Below are 12,785 nucleotides of genomic sequence, written 5' to 3' on the forward strand. Positions count from 1 at the left end.
TGGATAGCAATCAACCAATATAGCTGCTTCATTGCATTTATCAAAAACATTTTAATGGCATTATTATTCCTATGTACATCCTTTCTCCTTCAACCTTCTACCTCTCCTACACTGACTCTCTACTTTCTTCCTTCAAGCATAGAGAAATATTCCCTCTATTTGAATGTAACAACCCTTGGTAAAGCACTGGCTGGCCACAAAACCCCCTGGGATTTGTAGTCAGACTTTAGGAAGAGAATAAATTAAGGCAAGATCAGTCTTTATCATGGAGCTTCATGTACGGCTATGGTGGATCAGGGGACACTCTCAAGGAGAATAAAGATGGAAGGGAGAGGTGGCAGTCATCCCACAGCAGTGGCACTGGAGTAGCAGCTGGTGCTTCTATCGTTTCAGTTTCCTTTTGTAAAATCATGGACGTGACTTCCATCTGAATGGACAAGCTCGAAGGTTTATGTGACTGTGTTTGCTCACCCAGGAGCAGGAGTTTGGAAAGAAAGAGGCCCTCAGAGACAGGAAAAATGGGTGGACCTACCCTACCCCAGCCTTACTTCTGTTTGTGTTTTTCTTAAATTTATTCTGCTGAAGAATACATTGTCTATATTTTACATTATTTCTCATCAACACCTGTGATCAACCTTGTCCCTATATTGTTGGATATCCCTTTGTTTTTGACATGAGAATGAAATAGAGTAGGGAATCCAATGACATCCTTTTCTCTGAATTCCTCAGTTTTCCTTTTTCTTGACTACTCTACTGACCAATTTTTTTTGGGTTTCCATGACATCCAACTATCCTAACTCTAATCCTGGTAGTACAGTGCATAGAGAACTGGACTTGAAAGTCAGAAAGACCTGAAGTCAAAAAGACTCCAGGCTAAAGAAGTTTGCTTAGGCCACAACAACAAGATTGGCCACAGATCTTCAGGAGCAAAAATGTGCTGGAAATTACAACCTCAGAGTACCAGTGCTGCAAAGCTATGAACTGCAGTTCCTGGGTCAGAGAACTCAGGAACAGAGGGAACAAGTCCTTCAGGGGAAGGGGAGGAGGGGAAAGTGGTGTGTAGCACTTGACCAAGTCTAAGAAAAAGAGCACAGCATCCACTTGAGACCAGTTCTGAGAGTCAAAAGTCAATTGGGGCAGACACCTAGGCTGATGAACTGTGAATTGCCAAGCTTGGGAGAAGGTTAGACACTTTACAATCCAAGGAAACTGCAATCAGACCCAGAAAGTAAGTGATACGGAAAATGAAGGAGGTAAAATGACTGAAATTACCAAAGATCTAATGAAGAAAACTCAAAAATCTTGAACATAAACAGATAAATATGTAGGAAAAATAATAAAAACACAGGGAAACATAGCCTCCAGCCAGAGAAAATACCCAGAGCCAGGAGATGGAGTATCTTGTTCATGGAACAGCCATGAGGCTAGTGTCACTGGATTGAAGAGTATGTGTTGGGGATTAAGGTGTTAAAAGGCTGGAAAGGTATGAGGGAGCTAGATTAGAAGAGGTTTAAATGCCAAACAGCATTTTGTATTTGCTCCTCGGGGCAATAGGAAGCCACTGGAGTTTATTGAGTAGGGAGGATAACATGAATGGACCTGTAGTTCAGAAAAATCATTTTAGTGGCTGAATGGAGAATGGATTAGAGTAGGGAGAGACTTGAGTCAGGCAGACCCACTAGTAGGTTAGTGCAATAATCAAGGTATGAGGTGATGAGGGCCTGCCCTAGACTAGTGGCAGTGTCAAAGGAAAGAAGATGGTACGTTTGAGAGACATTGCAAAGGTGAAATTGACAGGTCTTGGCATATGGTGGGATGGGGGTTGGGGGTAGGGGAGGGGAAGTGAACATAGTGAGGAATCCAGGATGACGACTAGGTTGTGAGCCTGAGGGACTGAGAAGATGGTGTTGTCCTCTAAAGTAATTGGGAAAGTAGGAAGGGTTTAGGGAGAAAAACAAGTTCTGCTTTGGACATACTGAATTTAAGATGTCTACTGAATATCTAGTCTGAGATGTCTGAAAAGCAGTTAAACATATAAGACTGGAGATCAGCAGAGAGACTGGGGCAGGAGAGATAGATTTGAGAATAATGAGCATAGAGAGGGTCATTAAATTCATGGGAGCTGATGAGAAAAATGAAGTGAAGTGGTATAGAGGGAAAAGAGGGCCCAGGACAGAACCCTGAGAGACATCTATCTATGTTTAGAGGGTGTGATTTGAAGGAGAATCCAGCAAAAGGAGACAGAGAAGGAGCAGTCAGATAGGTAGGAGGAAAACCAAGAGAAAGAGTTGTCCCAAAAGCCTAGAGACAAGACAATATCAAGTAGGAGTAATCAACAGTATCAAAGGCAGTAGAGAGGTCAAGAAAAATGAGGATTGAGAACAGACCATTGGATTTGGTAAATAAGAGATCATTAAGAACTTTGGAATATCTCTTCTTAGCAACACAAGGCTCTAAGACAGCTCCGAAGTACTCATGATGGAAAATGCTGTCCACATCCAGAAAAAGAACTATGGAGTCTGAAAGCAGATTGAAGCATATTATTTGCTCTCTCTTTTTTTCTTTTTTTGTTTGTTTCTTCTTTCTCTTGGTTTCTACCATTGGTTCTAATTAGTCAACATGATTAATGTGAATATATGTTCAAAATGAATGTATAGGTAGAGCCTATATCAATTTACAGCCCGTCTTGGGGTGGGGGGAGGGGAAAGATGTGGAGAAAATCTGGAACTCAAAATCTTATGGAAGTGAATGTTGAAAAATAATTTTTTTTTAAAGAACTTTGGAAGGCAGCAATTTCAATGGAATGATAAAATCAGAAGGCAGATTAGAAGAGAGTGAGAGGAGAGAAGTAAAAGGACCTATTGCACATGGTCTTTTTAGAAGTTTAGCTACCAGAGATATAGGATAATAGCAAGGTGAAAGTATCAAGTGAGGAATGTGACCGCAGCCCTTCTGCTCAGAAGCTACAGAGGCATCAGTCCGGTCCGAGGACTGAAAAGCCGCGTCAAGCGCTGGGGAGAGGTCAGGGCTGCTGAGGGACGGAGGCGCCTGGTTGACCTCGGACCTGATGCTGTGTGATCCTGAGTAGGTCAATACCCTCTCTGGGCCTCAGATGCCTCCTCTGTACGATGAGAAGGGGAGCCAGATGGCTTCCGCAGCCGGGCCGGGGCTAGTTTGGAGCTGGAGCTGCAGCTGCAGCTGGTGCAGAGTCAGAGACTCCAGAGGGACCTTCCTCCATCTGGGGGACAATGTCTGGCTGATCGGCACTCTGGCCTCGCCCCGGAGAGGTCAAAGACAGAAGAAAGCCTTCATATATGCAAAACACATTATTAACAGCACTTTTAATGATAGCAAAGAACTGGAAACAAAGCTGGTACCCATCAGTTGGAGCCTGGCTAAACATACTCTGGTTGTTTAACATAAGGGAATGTTACTGTGCAAAAAGAAAAGACAAACATATTCAGAGAATCATAGAAAGATCTATATGGACTCCTGCAGAAGGAAAAGTACCAAGAGAACAACATACAGATTGATCACAACAATAACCAAGAGAACAGATTGAACCCAACAATGTAAACAGAACACTAAAAGACAGCTGAATCGTAAGTAGTTGTTAAAACAACTCTTGGTCTCAGAAAAGATAATGAAGCATCAGAGACAGAAATGAGCATGGATTTAGAAGTTTGCATACATTGCTAGATACTTTATTAACTTCCTATGTCTGTTTCATGAAGGTTTAATTCTCAGGTTGAAGGAAGTGGAGCAAAGAAATATCCAGAAATGATTGTTATACAAAAACAAAAGGGATAAATAAAACTTATTTTTTAAAAAATTCTTATATATTCTACTTTTACCTGTGTGTTTGCCATATTTCCCCAACTTACTTTTTATTTCTATTTTATTGTTTTTGGTGCATAGGTTTTGCATTTTTAAGCAAATTAGTACATCTACCTATAAATACTTGTTTGTTTAATAACTAAATGTGTATCTCCCCTGTATTTTTAAAGAAATTTATTATTCTTTCATTCTCTATGTATTATTATAATTTTTTCTGTCTATAGTTCATCCTGAATTTAATATGGTATATATTGTGAGGTTTGAATTTAAATTTTAAATAAAAAATACTTTATCTCTTTTTCATTTTCTATAGGTGCTTTACTAACTCATATTTTATATGTATTTAGTTTAATGTCTTGTTTCTCTTTATTTGTTTTTTGTTTTGCCCAGTACCAATTACTTTTGGCAAAATTTCTTTGTAATAAAAAAAGGGATCAAGTGAGGGTTTTTTTTTTCAGAATAGGGGAGACATGGGCACATTAGTATAAGTTCAGAGGACCTCTTAACAGAAATGATCCAGCTGATAGGAAGACAATTAAAATAAGTGATAGAGTAGAGATGACAGAGGGGGCAATTTGTTGGAGAAGACAGGATAGAATGAGATCAGTTGAACAAGCAGAGGGGTTATCTTTGGTAAGGAGTGAAGTTACAACAGGAGTGAAGGAGAAAGTAGCAGAAGGCACCTAAGTGATAAGGGATGAGGAAGAGGGGGTAAGAGAGTTCTAGTGAAGGACCTCAATTTTTTCTCTAAAATATGAGGCATAATTCTCAGCTGAGAAAGTAGGGGAAGGAAGAGCCATGGGAGATTTGAGGAAAGATGAAAAGTTTTGGAAGAATCACTGTGAAGAGTAGGATAGTGAGTTAATAAAGGAGGTATAAAGGATTGCCTAGCAGCAGTGAGGACCCAGTTGAGATTATGTAACATAAATTTGTTGTGGACCTAGTCAGAAGAATTGCATGATTTTCTCCACTTCATTCAGTAGCATGTGTGTAGGAGCAAAGGCAACAAATGATAGGAGTGATTGAAGGCTGAGGCTTGGCTGGGTATAATCAGCAATATGATAAGTGGGTTAGGGATTTGAGAGAGTTGAATTGTTTACCAGTCAAGATGGGGAGAAGAGGAGAGAGTAGCTAGTGAAGAGGAGATGGCCTGGGTGAAAATTGAGGGGTCAAGGGACTGGAGGTCATGGTGCAGATGAAGTGTAGTGTTATATAAGGGAAGAGAGAGGGAGAGCTGAAAAGCCAATAGATTATAGTCCAATAAAGGAATTTCTGAATTCTTGAATGTGGAGGTAGTATGTTTGTGGGTAACAACAAGATCAAGGGCATTGCTTTGTGTGTATGTGTGTTGCTGAGGTGGGGTGGAGTAGCTCATGGGAGGTGAATAGGTTAAGGAACTAAGTGGCTAGTGTATTTGAGAATTATTATATATGTTGATGTTCCCTAGTATGAGGACAAGAGTTGGGGAGGAGAGAAGAATCATAAGCCTTATTGAGAAAAAAGGGGAGTGACTTGGGGGAAGGGGTCCATAGGTAGCAGCTAACAGGATTTTGATTGGATGGTAGATATGAATTGAATGAACCTCAAAGGAAAAGAGGTTACTGAGTGATGGAGGAAGGGCGAGAACTTGGAAGTGGTAAAAGGGAACAAGAAGTGTTCTAACTCCTCTGTCTTGAACAACGAACCAAGAACAGACAGTAATGGAAAGGGTAAGCAAGGAGGCTACATCACCAATGGAAAGCCAGATTTCGGTAAGAGGTAAGATGGAATGGAAGGAGTGGGAAAAGAATAGATTTAAAATGAAGGGGAGTTCATTGCCTATGGAACACGTATTCCAAAGGACACAGGAGAAAGTTTGGAGTAAGGACAAAGTTTGAGGTAGGAGGGTTGAGGAGGATGAAAATGATGAATCAAGTGGTAAGGAGTATAGAATGGGGTTTGGATGATCACCTATGATGAGGATCCAAATGATGATTGGAGAGGTCAGAGACACTGAGATGTAAAGGTATGGCCAGGTGTGAGAATGCTCAATATTGAGTTCAGAGTCCTGTTTTTCTGCCTTCAAAGGATAGGCACAGTAGGAGACTGGAAGTCTGATGTCAAAGGGAGGGTTGTTCTTCTTTGCACTAGAAATTGTCCACATCCTAATTGGGAGATTGGGCTGGCAACAACAGCTGGAAGATGCCTTGTGCTGGTACAGATGGAATTGGTTGCTTTGGGGCAGTTGAAAGATGCCTGGTGTGGCCCCAGCAGAAGACTAAAGTGAAGAGGCAGATAGGTGGCATTTTGGATAGAACTTGGCCACACCCTGCCTACAAGTGAATCAATGCTTTTTTTTTTTGTGGGACTACATGAGAGGGTACGTGGGGGGGCGGGGGAAGGAATAAAAGCGGGATAGAGAGAGGTGTATGATGTGCCAGAGTAAAATCAATGCCTAGCAATGGGAGGAAGGTGACTTCTGTGGTCTCAGAAACTGAAGAGCCTACAGGGGAGTGGGTGAGGAGAGGAGAATATTGAAAAGGGGGGAGAAAGGAAAGAAGCTATAATTTGGAGGTGGAAGGGGGTTCCCCTGGTGAATGCTATTGTAGATGAAGAGAGATGGTTGGTGAAGGGAGATGGGGACCATAAGACCTGGGGGATTTGACACTTGAAAAGTCTACTTTTCAAATCTTTCCATTCACAGAATCACTAAGTAAGTTAAGGTCTTCATCACCCCTTTCCTATACTATCACATTAGTCTTCTAATTAGTTTTCTTGCCTTCAATATCTCCAATCAATATTCAATAGAACCAGGAAATTGATATTCCTAAAACATAGGTCTGACTATGTTACTCCCTGTTTCGAGAAGTTTCAGTTGCTACTAGGACAAAATACAAACTCTTCTATATGACATTTAAAGCCTTTTATGATCTAATTCCAGCTTACCTTTTCTCCTTTATGCATATGTTATATTCTAGTCAAACTGGTCCTGCTCCCCATATGTGACCCTCCATCTCCCATCTCCATATTTTTTTACAGGCCTAGAATGTACTCCCTCCTGACCTAGCCTCATAGACTCCCTAGATTCCTTCAAGATTCAAAACAAGCGTCAACTCCTAAACCACGAATATGTTTGATTTTCCATCTCTGCCCCACATCCTACCTCAGATGCTAGTGCCTTCCTCTCATCTCCCTCAAATTAATTTGTATTTACTTTGTATGCATTGTATTTCCTTATCTGTTTGTTATATGTTGTTTCATCCCAAAAGAATGTAAGGTTCTGAAGATAAGGATTTTTTTTTTATTTTAATCTTTTTGTTCCCTAATTTCAGGCCCTGACATATACTGGGAACTTGATGCTTGTTGAATGAATAAATATGGCTTAAGCCCCAATTCAGTGCATTCTCTATCAACATAAATCAAATTTTTAATTAGGACAAAACAACAAAGTAAACAATTAATTACAGAAAATCAAGGAGCAGAATAATTCTCTTTTCTCTACCCCATACACAAAGCAGTATGATTTCCTATAAAGTCATATACTAATGAAGGAATATTCACACTAATAGGGCTGATACATGGCTGAAACAACTCTGTTGATGCCATCTCTCAGCCTCCCACCAGGTCTGGTTGATACTGTGCTCTGCCTCCACTGCTACTATTCCTCTCTATCTCAGAAACTGTCATTATCTACTTCTCTGCCCAGTGGCCGTAGCCATACACTAGAGTTATCTACTCAAGGGACTTACTCCTCTTCAAAGTAGGTAAAGTAAGTTTCTTTTGTGAGGCTGGCTCAGCTCCAAAATTCCCATAAGGTAATTAATATATTTTCAGCAAATTTACCAGTGAGGCCCACAGCCATGCCCAAAAATTATGCCACAAAGGGGACCCATAGTTAAGATTAGACTTTAATCTCCAAAGGAAGTCTCTCAGGCTTCCCTGGAAGTTAGGTTAGTTAGGATAAGGGATTTGCTTTCAGCTTTCTTAAATAAAGGAGTTATTCCCTAATAGAATGTTGTGTTAGTCCTTCATTCTCGAAGAGGACCATGACATCAGGGAGATGATGACATGACTTGCAGTTGACTTTGATTTGAGTGAGGGAGGGCTGTGCAAGGTCACCAGCCTCACTTTCTCCTCCAGAGTCATCTGGGTCCAGTGGCCAGATAGTCATCAGGATGACTGGAGATAGCTCCAATAGAATGTAATCTCTGTGAGGGCAGGCACTGTTTTACTTTTGTCTTTCTATCTCCATTACCTAACACTGTGGCTGGCACACGTACTTGACATAGAACAAATGCAGGTAAACACTGAGCAACATTGGAAGGGAGAGTTGGTAACCTATGCCCAGTATTTCTGACCCTACAACAAAATCCCTTTCCCCCATACTCACAAAAATTGGAGATTTCTAAGACAGAAGCAGTCGCTAGGCTGTGATGACTCCATGCATATTCTTCTTCCTTTTCTCTTACTGTCCCACTGTCTAAACATTAGTCCTCAGGCATCAGTTTTTTGTCAGGAGCCCAGCTCAAAATTTTGACTCATTAACCTCTTATCTTTTTTCAAGAGAAGACACACTTTAGCCTACTTTTATCATTCCACAAAGTAAGTCTCAGTACTTGAAGGGGAAAGAAATACTGGTAGAACAAAGTAGGACCTAGGTTAAGTACCTATGTCTAGAAAGATAAAGAATTGAGGTGGAGCCAAGTTATGGTAGATAACAAGGTATGATACATAAATGTTATTTAAAAAAACTATTGTGCTGTAATAAATTATGAAGGAGATAGAAGACTCATATGAACCAACGCAAAATAGAGTGAAAAAAAAACCAGGAAAATGATTTGAATAATGACTACAACATTACAAAGCTTTGAAAGCTTTGAAAGACTTAGGAACTCTGATTAGGGTATTTAACTGTCAGAGGACTCATATGAAACATGCTATCCTAATATAGAAATAAAAGATGCAGAGCACAGAATGAGGCGTGTGTGTGTGTGTATGTGTGTGTGTGTGTGTGTGTGTGTGTATTCTTATGCATATGGCAGGTAGGGAAATGTTTGCTTAACTATGTTGACTCTGAAAACAAATGACCAAAAAGTCACAGAGGTTATGCAACTGCTGTTAATCCTGAAAATACTAAAGAGCTCACACAAGTTATCACAACCACAGTTAATTTTGAAAAATAATATAAAAACAAAGAGCTAATACTGGTCACAAGCAAAAGGTTTCCCTTATTCCATTAGAGGAGGGAAACAAGACACATGTGCCAGGGCCTCCTCTGATACCAAGGAGACCTACTTTAGTGTGGGCAAATCTCAATACATATACCAGGGGTGGAGAACCTTCGGCCTCAAGGTCACATGTGGCCCTCTAGGTGCTGAAGTTTGGCCTTTTGACTGAATCCAAACTTCACAGAACCTTGTGAGAACAAAGTGAGATATATAGCCCATACAATGAGGGTTACAGCAACAATAAGATAAGTTTGATTCATAGCAGGGCTTCATGACCAGAACATGGGTACTGCAAGTGCTAATTCAAGCCAGAGAACATCTGGTACTGGTGTGAAATAATTCTGGGATTTTGCTGTGGCTGAGTTCATCCAGAGGGTGAGCACAAAGGATTGTTGTCATGCCAGGCTCAGGGCAAAGCTTGCTTGCTGGGCCTTAGCTCTGGAAAATGGGGTGTCTCCTAATAGTAAAAAGAGAGGAATAAAAAGAGAAAAGTGGTCTTGGCATGGGGATCCTGACAACTATATGTGTTAGTAACAGAGGTTTTGTTTTTCTTTCATAATCAATGGGGATATAAGAAGGAAAAAAGATAGATTTTTGTTGATTGAAAAAAATTTAGTTTAAAAACTGAAATATTTTAGCTAAAGTAAAAAAGACAAAAATAAATTGAAAGAAGAAAATGGAATTATAAATGAATAAAGAATGAAAAGGGGGCTGCTAAATTTAATCAGAAACTTAAATATAGTCAAAATAGGAAATGTTGGTTGAATAATCTATAGGGACATTCGATTCCAATTGGTTGGTAAGTTCTTTCTTCATTACGACTTTGTTAAGCTACTTTTTTAGTCCCCAATTTCCTTAATACAGAGGTTCCCAAACTTATTTAGCCCCTTTTCAAGAAAAAAATTACTCAGCACCCCACTGGAAATCTCCTTTCTTTAACCCTTTACCAGTTTTTTTTTAATTTGTGTCATTTAAAAAAATACATAAAATATAATAATTTATTGTAAATTTGTGGGGTTTTTCCTGCATTGAAATTTTGATGACACAATATTGTGTCATGTAGCCATATAGAATCATATTGTAAACAAGTCACTACACCCACATAAACCTGCCAATGCATGCTGGACTTCCCGATGATGCATAACATGCTTGCTTACCAACACCTGTTGGCAGACTTGACAACTGGTTATGACTTGCATTTTGTGTGTTTATTTGGAAAATAATGTAATCACTATGACTTTAACTCTGTTACACAACAGATGAAACATATAGTAATGGTTTTTCAAAATTTTCTTCTCTTCTCTTCTTTCCTTATGCTTCTACCACCCCTTTATTTTTATTCAACACCCCCCAATTGCACCCAAGGCTACTACCACCCCCCTGGATCATTCTAGTGTCCCCCAAGGGGCAGTATTACCCACTTTGAGAACTTCTGCTAGCAGAAAATGAGCAAGTTTAATAGGTGATCATGAGCAAATATTCCATTCTGAATTCTTGGGCTTAGTCACTTACTCTAATAAGAACTATCTTCCCCCCTAGTATCTGCAAAAATAAAATTACAGTCTTTTCAGTCTAGAGGAGCCAGGAGAGTTTAAGTTTAAAATTTAGTCCTTTATTTTGTTTACATGACAATGGATATTAGCTTCAAAAATTATTTTATTCTTCCTTGTGTAAAATACAGACAGGGTGTCCAAAATAATGGTTTGGGTAGTAGAAAACAGTAACTCATTGAGTAGACTCAGAGTTAAGCAAGTGCTTGGAGAAATGATGATATAAAAAGACATATAGGAGGCAGCTAAGTGGATAGAGCTCTGACCTTGGAGTCAGGAGGACCTAAGTTCAAATTTGACCTCAGACACTTGACACTTACTAGCTGTGTGATCCTGGACAAGTCACTTAACCCCAGTGCCTCAAAAAAAAAAGACAGATAATAGATCTTCAAAGAATACCCTGATGAGAGCTCCTAAGACTTTGAAAGCTGTTTATTTTTACAATATTGTTGTCATTATATAAATTGATCCCCTGAGTTTTTTTTTTCACTCCACTCTGCATCAGTTCATACACGTCTTCCCAGGTTTCTCCAAAACCATCCCCTTCATCATTTATATCATTACTATGACTGATCAGCTATATCTAGATAAACACTTTATTCTCTCTCAGCAGAAACAGAGGATAGTCATAGAGATGGAATTACAGCTCCTAATAATCCCATCCAAGACTTAGATGAAACAATCTTTTAAGTTACAAATACAAAATTAAAAATAACCCAAGGGACAATGGAACAACACTGGTAGGTAAAGGTACACTGCAGAAGGTTACCAAAAATTCAATTCAATTCAATAACATCTATTAAGCACCTACTATGTGCCAGATACCATGCTAAGCATTGGAGATAGAAAAAGAAAAAGGCAGTCCCTGCCCTTCAGGAATGTGAAATCTCATGGGAGAAGACAACACACAAAAGAAAGTTGAAAAGAAGGGAGAGGGAGCCATCAGAAGGTACCCTGTACAGGAGCATGATGTTCCATCAAAACCAAGCTTATGGAAAATGGAGAGTTAAGAAGTAACATGAAATAAGCAGATGACTGGCAAAGAAGATGAGTTAATCATACAGTCATAATGCAACAACTGATGGACAGCTGGGTAGTACATTGTTAACCCCTAGAAATTTAAAACAACTAAAGGAAAGTCTATAGCAGAAGTGTTAAATGTTAAAAGTGTTAAATGTTAAAATGTTAAAAGTGTTAAACCTCCTAGCAAAATCAGAGGGAGGCCTGAACCTAAAATGTAATTGGGAAGTGTTTAACAAACTAAATAAAAATGAAATCAATATAATGTTAAATTTTGGTTTCTAAATCAATATGCAACCTGCAGGAGTCCATTTCTATTTGAGTTTGACACCACTGGTTTACATTATGTTGGGTCAATCATCTATGAAGGATTAGCAGAAGACACCATTGAGAACCATAAAAAATGAGCAGACTGATTTGATTTAGGCAATATCCCAACTGATGAAATCATGGGTCCAAGATTTATTTATTCACTGAAGTTTTTCTAGTTATGCATTAATGATTATATCTCGTCTTCCGTCTAATGACATACTTATATGTAAACATTGATAACAGATGCAATTTACCAAATATTAAAATACCAAATTTTCATAAACATTTCATGTTTATGTTTCATGTTTCCACTCCCTCCCCCATTTTCTCAATCCACCACTAGTTTTACTTTACTCCCTTCATAGTCCTGACTCAACGGTTCACCAGTTCAGCTATTCATTATCTTCTCCTTTTAAATCCTTTGTCCTCTTATTCTATCATCTTTTCCAGCTTACCACCCCCCAAAAAAGGGTTATTCCTACTATCTGCCTTCTCCATTCCTGATTTTTCCTTCTGGAAGAAGTCAGAGAACCACACAGTCTTAGATTCACTACAAAACTATGGATTCTAATCCCAACTAGAGAGTAATCTTATTCTTTCCTGATTGACTTTCATTAAAAAAAAAAAAAAAGCATTTGTTTTGTTTTTACATCACCTTTATTTCTCCCCCTCCCCAGTGATCTCCTCTAGTATAATAGAGGGAAATGGTCCAGACAGTCCTCATCAATTGATTCTCACCCCACCACTTGTAATAAAGAATCAAAATGAAAGGGTGTGAGGTTGGGAAGTAGTTCAGTAAAACTAACCAATTCATCAAGGAAGTTTAACAATGGATCTGACAAAATATACAATGTTTCAC

This window comes from Vombatus ursinus, unplaced genomic scaffold, assembly GCF_900497805.2.
Source record: "Vombatus ursinus unplaced genomic scaffold, bare-nosed wombat genome assembly UNPS02014772.1, whole genome shotgun sequence".
NCBI lineage: Eukaryota > Metazoa > Chordata > Mammalia > Diprotodontia > Vombatidae > Vombatus > Vombatus ursinus.